The following is a 7759-nucleotide window of genomic DNA, read 5'->3' as shown; positions in this document are numbered from 1 at the left end:
CATCATCTTCTCAGAGCTGAGGGCCTCAGGGCGCAGCCATTTCTGGGTCAGGTCGATCAGGTCAAACAATTGCGATCGGGGTGTCTTGTCCTCCGTATACTGCCACTCATGGAACCTCTGGGCTCGCAACACCGTCGTTACTCCGGATCTGGCCAGGATCTCTGCCTTCAGCTGGGGGTAATCTGCTGCAGTCTCTGTGGCCATATCGTAGTAGACCTTCTGGGCCTCCCCACACAGGAACTGGGCGAGGATACCAGACCACTGATCTCGGGGCCAGGCCTCCTGCAGGGCTGCTCTTTCAAAAGCCAGGAGGTATGCCTCCACATCAATGGCTGGCCCATATGGTCCGGGTCCCTTCACAGTTGAGGTTCAGTTCCATAAGGGCCTTCATCTGGTTCACCAGCTCTTTCAGCAGGGCTCGGTCCTGGGCAGCCTGACTCATCAACAGATGATTAGTCTCCTGCTGCATCCAAGTTGCCTCCTGTTGGGCAGTTGCTTGGACCGGGTAGCCTCCTGCTGGGCCGCAGTGGCTTGTATTAGGGCCTTGACCATGTCGTCCATCTTAAGGTCGGGAGGGTTTTGGCTAACCCTGGTTTAAGTCCCCAGCGCGTAAATCCCACCTCTAACACCACGTGTGGCAAATTGCCGGCACTACTATGATGGGTCTCGCGCTTTCTCTTCTTGGGGGGGGGGGGGTCAGGACGCCATTTCTTGCCCCTGAACTGGAATATTAACTGCCCCACTAGTGTCCTAGAGGAGGGGAGTGGAGAGGGAGGGACCCAGGCCCTCCCTCTACTCCGGGTCCCAGCCCAGGGACCCTAGGGATAGTGGTAAACCACTTGAACTAGCGGTTCCTTCCCCTGGGCTACTTCCCTCTCCTGCCCTTCAGCTTGGGGGGGGGGGGAGCTTCCTGTCCTCCCTCTACACAAGCCAGGTGCCCATTTACCTAGGGTCTTGGTCTTCTTAGCCCGCCACAGCACTTCTCCAAACTTTCCTCTGCTTCCCTCCAAACTGCTCTCTGCTCCAACACCAATCCACTCTGTTTTTACTCCTTCAAACTGTTCTCTGCTCCAACACCAATCCTCTCTGCTCCAACTCCTTCCCCTGTCTGATTGAAGCAGGGGTTTTTTATCAGGTGACTGACTTCAGGTGCTCTAATTGGCTTCAGGTGCTCTAATTAATCTATAGCAAACTTTCTTCCCTCTACAGGGAATAAGGCTCCCTTCTAACCCCCTCCTGCTGCCCTCTGGCCATGCTGTATCACAGTACAAACAATAATACAGTAAATGTTTATAAAGCACTTTGAGATCTTCAGATGAAAAGCACTAGAGAAGCACAAAATATTACTATATATACACACACATTTCTATATTCATAGTAATATATCATTATGGAGCTTATGCACACTAATAACAAACAGACCAGCTTTTATGGAATATAAGGGAATTTATTTCTATTGTTGTTCTGAATACTACATGCAATATCACAGGAGAATAGTTTCATTGGTTTGATCAGGCAGCAATAAAAATGTGAAAAACAAAGTACTTTAATTATATAGTTTATACAGTACTTTAAAAGCAGGCATTACAACATGAGTAAATTCTAAATATACATCATTATTAATCTCACATAAACTTAATTAAAGGTGGAGCATGGTTTGGATTGCACCTGAGGAAAACATGCAGCTAGAGACCCAGTTTTCTCAGGCAAATAAAGTTGATTAATTTAGAATTGTGTGAAGATATGTTACTTATTGAACCTATAATAGGAGACTTACTCAGGCAAATAAAATGTCATAGGAACCAAAAATCAAAACAGAAAAACAAGATTTTTGGAGGATGATAGGTAGGCCATAAAAGTCAGAAATGACATAGCCAAGGAGTTGGTCCAATAAAAGATATTAGCTCAGCCTCCAAGGCCTGGCACCTCTCCAATTCAAACTAAAGTGCACTGTTAATCACTGAGGAGGCAGCAGATTTTTCCCAGGTAGCCCTATTAGAAATGAAAAATGAACAAATTCACAACTGATGCTAATTTTAAACAGGTCATATTTCAGATCAGACTTTCAGCCACAACCTCCTCATTTTGTGCCTACCAACATACAAGAACAAATATGCAATTTATGCAACCGTGGAGTCACTGCAGTTGCTCTATAATCTCTGCAAAATTCATCACATACTGCATGTGTTTCCCAAGCCAATATTTCATTCCTTTATATTTTCCATATACATAGGACAGTACGGCCCAGTGGCCCAGTAGCCCAGCTGTAATTAGCAGCCTGAGTCCAGAGGAGATAAAGGAGAAGCAATTTCTATAAAACAGAAATCTGTTTCAACATGATAAAGGTTATATTAACAATACCCGCATAGCTTTCTTGCTAAGCAGTGTGACCTTCAGTGCAAAGGAGACAAAAAAAGAACACAAGCACAATCCACATTTCCTTTGTTCCTTTAGTTATATGACTAATGTTAATATACACAGTACGTCCCTCAGCCCGCGCCGCTTCCAGCAGCTCCCATTGGCCTGGAGCAGCAAACCGTGGCCACTGGGAGCTGCAATTGGCCGAACCTGCAGACACGGCAGGTAAACAAACCGGCCCGGTCCGCCTGCACAAGTGGCGGAACAAGTTTGGGAACCACTGCCTTATACTAAGGCCTGGTCTACACTAGGCTTTTATGTCGAATTTAGCGCCGTTACATCGAATTAACCCTGCACCCGTCCACACCACGAAGCTATTTAGTTCGACATAGAGCTCTCTTAAATTCGACTTCTGTACTCCTCCAAAACGAGAGGAGTAGCGCTAAATTCGAAATGGCCATATCGAATTAGGCTAGGTGTGGATGGAAATCGACGGTAATAGCTCCGGGAGCTATCCCACAGTGCACCACTCTGTTGACGCTCTGGACAGCAGTCCGAGCTCGGATGCTCTGATCAGCCACACAGGAAAAGCCCCGGGAAAATTTGAATTCCTTTTCCTGTCTGAGCAGTTTGAATCTCATTCCCTGTTTGGACAGCGTGGCGAGCTCAGCAGCACTGGCAACGATGCAGAGCTCTCCAGCAGAGATGGCCGTGCAATCTAATAGAAGGAGGGCCCCAGCATGGACTGATCGGGAAGTCTTGGATCTCATCGCTGTGTGGGGCGATGAGTCCGTGCTTTCAGAGCTGCGCTCCAAAAGACGGAATGCAAAGATCTACGAGAAGATCTCTAAAGCCATGGCAGAGAGAGGATACAGCCGGGATGCAACGCAGTGCCGCGTGAAAATCAAGGAGCTGAGACAAGGCTACCAAAAAACCAAAGAGGCAAACGGACGCTCCGGATCCCATCCCCACACATCCCATTTCTACGAGGCACTGCATTCCATCCTAGGTGCGGCCGCCACCACTACCCCACCACTGACCGTGGACTCTGAGGATGGGATATTGTCCGCGGCAGGTTCCTCGTCGGACATGTTAGCGGACGGGGAAGATGAAGAAGGAGATGAGGAGGACGAGGCAGTCGACAGCGCTGGCACCGCTGATTTCCCCGACAGCCAGGAGCTCTTCATCACCCTTACCGAGATCCCCTACCAACCGTCCCCATCCCTTACCCCGGAGACAGAATCAGGGGAAGGATCAAGCAGTGAGTGCTTTAAATATCTAAACATTTATTTTTACAAGAACTGGAATATTTATAATATTAACAATAGCTGTTTATTAAAGTGCTTAAACATGTAAACAATTATCTGCAAAGAAACTGGAATATTTACAATAGTAACAAAGGGTTTTTCATGATTTGTATGCCTTAGGCTCTTCACAATTTAGTCCCAAGTATTTAAAATTTTTTTTACAATGTCCGGTAAGTCATGATTATGCTGCCCAAGACGCTCCACTCTTTAGTCCCAGTGCACCTACGCGAAAATCCGGTCAATATGGCTGGGGATGGAGGCGAAATCCTCATAGGAGAACTCCTCGTAGGTCTCATGAAGGTAAATTTCCAGCCTGTTCATCAGGTTCCTGGGTAGGGCGATCTTAGTGGGCCCTCCGTGGTAGGACACGTTACCGCGCCACGACACCATCAGATACTCTGGTATCATCGCCCTGCAGAGCATAGCGGCAAACGGCCCTGGTTTCTGAAGGCTTTCTCGAAACATCCTTTCCCTCTGGGACTCCGAGATCCTCAGCAGGGTGATGTCGCTCATTACGCCCTGCTTTGAATTAGGGAGGGGAATGTTAGTATTGGGACTGCTTTACAGCCACGCGGTGGAGGGAGAGGGGCAGCATACAGGGATCTTTCCCTGGAACAGCCGCGAGGGGGTGGGACAGGGGCATAGTTCATGCTGTCCTGATTGCTGGCAGCAGAGACTGGCATTGCTTTCAATGTGAAAGGAGGCCAGTGCTACTAGTACAGTTTTAAGCAGCCAGAAGTCTACGGCTTACCATGATTGCACGCTACAGAAGTTCAGGTGTCCTGCCACGCTTCTCAGATAACTGCAAGACCACTGCAGGACCCCAGGCACTGAAGGCGATGGCCGAAAATTCGACCTTGTCCTGAGTGCGCATGTGAGAGGTGCAGTGCATGGTCTTGTTCACAGAGAAAGACTAGGTTCTTTGTACACAACTTCATTTATCTGTCTCAGGAATTCACTCCATTTTTCCCATTCACACAGACACATCTGCGACTGTCTCCCAACCCAGCCTGTCAGCACAGTCCCAGAGGCTAGCGCAGATTAGGAGGAGGAAGAAGAAGACGCGGGAGGACATGTTCTCAGAACTAATGAGCTGTTCCCGAGCCCAGGCAGCCCAGCAGACACAGTGGAGGGAGAACTTGTCCCAAATGCACCGAGCAGTCATGGAACGGGAGGAGAGGTGGCGTCAGGAGGACCAGCAGGCTACTGAAAAGCTGCTTGGACTTCTGAGGGAGCAAACGGACACGCTCCGGCGCCTTGTGGATGTTCTGCAAGACCGGAGGCAGGAGGACAGAGCCCCGCTGCAGTCTATCTCTAACCGCCCTCCCCCGCCACCAAGTCCCACACCCCCCTCACCCAAAGTACAAAGAAGGAGGGGCGGCAAGGGCCGTTAAAACTTTCAGTCAACCCCTGCAGACTGCTCTAGCACTAGAAGGCTCTCATTCCCCAAAATTTTAAAAGTCCTTTCCTACACACCTCACAGAAGCCCCCGTGCAAGTTTCAACCCCCACGTTTCATGTCTGGTTCATAATAAAATATTCGTTTCTGTTAATTACTGTTTCCATGATTTTATTTTGGAGGAGAGTCTGTCTGAACGAGGGGAAGGGGCATGGTAATTGGACAGGACAGTCACCTTTACCAGGGTACAGAGGCGGGGTCAGGTCCAGGATCAGGACACATACCCAGTGCAGTGACTAGTGACCCTGTTCAATCTGGGAGGTGGTTTTCATGTTCTGTGTGGGGGGGGGGGGGGGTTGCTCTGTGACTTTGTGGCGGGGGAGGGCAGTTACAGATCTAATGCATCACAGAGCCCCGCAGCAGGGGAGCTGTAACCCTCCTCCCCCTGCCAGACAGTCACATAGCCGACACATACACGCTGTCCCGCCCAGGAGGGCTGGCAGGCTCTGTTGAAACAACCAGTCCACCACTGCGGAACCCGTCATTCCTGGAGTTTAGAAGCATCATTTGCATCACAACAGTAAACCCGCACCCCGCCACAGTCTGCGTCCCAGGTTTAAAACATTCCCGCGAAAACAGTAATAAAGACAACGGTGTTCATTAACAAAACAGAACAGATTTTATTTTTTGGGAAGGGGGTGAAGGGGGTATGTAACTGGAGAGGATAGTCAACGGTAACTGGGTAAAGAAACGGTGGCAAGTTCAGGTTCTGAGTCCACAAACTTAAAATTCACTGGTGACCCTGCTCAGTCTGGAAACTGTCTTTCAAAGCCTCCCGGATGCACAGTGCGTCCCGCTGGGCTCTTCTAATCTCCCGGCTGTCTGTCTGGGAGTAATCAGCAGCCAGGCGATTTGCCTCAACCTCCCACCCCGCCATAAAGGTCTCCCCCTTGCTCTCACACAGATTGTGGAGCACACAGCAAGCTGCAATAACAATGGGGATATTGGTTTCGCTGAGATCACAGCGAGTCAGTAAGCTTCTCCATCTCCCCTTGAGACGGCCAAAAGCACACTCCACCACCATTCTGCACTTGCTGAGCCGGTAGTTGAACAGTTCTTTTTCTGTGTCCAGGGCGCCAGTATAGGGCTTCATGAGCCAGGGCATTAGCGGGTATGCTGGGTCCCCGAGGATCACTGTAGGCATCTCCACATCCCCAAGAGTTATTTTGTGGTCCGGGAAGTAAATACCTTCCTGCAGCCTTCTAAACAGACCAGAGTTCCTGAACACGCGAGCGTCATGAACCTTGCCCGGCCATCCGACGTTGATGTTAGTAAAACGTCCCTTATGGTCCACCAGTGCTTGCAGCACCATTGAAAAGTAGCCCTTTCGGTTGATGTACTGGCTGGCCTGGTGGTCCGGTCCCAGGATAGGGATGTGAGTCCCATCTATAGCCCCACCGCAGTTTGGGAATCCCATCGCGGCGAAGCCATCTATGATGGCCTGCGCGTTTCCCAGGGTCACTACCTTTGACAGCAGTACCTTCACGATTGCCTTGGCTACTTGTATGACAACAACCCCCACGGTAGACTTGCCCACGCCAAACTGGTTCGCGACTGACCGGTAGCTGTCCGGCGTTGCGAGCTTCCAGAGGGCTATGGCCACTCGCTTCTGGACAGTCAGGGCTGCTCGCATCCGGGTGTCCTTGCGCTTCAGGGCAGGGGACAGCAACTCACAAAGTTCGAGGAAAGTCCCCTTCCGCATGCGAAAGTTTCGCAGCCACTGGGATTCATCCCAGACCTGAAGCACTATGCGGTCCCACCAGTCCGTGCTTGTTTCACGGGCCCAGAATCGCCGTTCCACAGTATCCACAAGACCCATTGCCACCGTGATGTCCTCGGCACTGGGTGTCGTGGTTTCAGACAGGCGTGTGCTACTCTCGGAGTTCAGGTCCTGACCCCGGTGCCGTAGCCTCCTCGCCTGATTTCTCTCTATCTGCCTCAGTGAAAGGTCGATGATGAGCTGCGATGCGTTGACAACGGCCACAACTGCAGCGATGGTCACAGCGGGATCCATGCTCGCAGTGCTGTGGCGTCCGCGCTGTCACTGACCAGAAAAGTGCGCGAACTGATTTCCCGCCGGCGCTTTCAGGGAGGGAGGGCGGGAGTGACGGTTGGATGACGACAGTTACCCAAAAGCACCCTCGACACATTTTTTTACCCAGAAGGCAATGGCGGCTCGACCCAGAATTCCAATGGGCAGCGGGGACTGCGGGAACTGTGGGATAGCTGCCCACAGTGCACCGCTTCCAATGTCGACGCTTGCCCCGTTAGTGTGGACTGACAAAGTCGAATTACTGTCCTTAGTGTGGACACACACGTTCGACTTTGTAATATCGATTCCACATATTCGATTTAACTAAAATCGAACTACTCTCGTAGTGTAGACATACCCTAACAGTGGTTCTCTGAGAATTTTTGCCTGTGTTGATCCCATTTATGAAGTGCATGAGTTCAGAATCTTTTGACCAGCTTTTGATCTCATGCTCATTTGCAACCAAAGAACCCCAACTCGCTTTCAGTTTCCTCAATAGTTCAGAATCCCAGTAAAGATGGATTCCAAAGGAGTGATAATGGAGAGTGGGTTGTGGGATCCACATGGACAGAACATCTCGAAGAATCATAGTTACTGTGAGGTA

This window comes from Emys orbicularis, chromosome 4, assembly GCF_028017835.1.
Source record: "Emys orbicularis isolate rEmyOrb1 chromosome 4, rEmyOrb1.hap1, whole genome shotgun sequence".
Taxonomy (NCBI): domain Eukaryota; kingdom Metazoa; phylum Chordata; order Testudines; family Emydidae; genus Emys; species Emys orbicularis.
Note: the sequence above shows the minus strand (reverse complement) of the source record.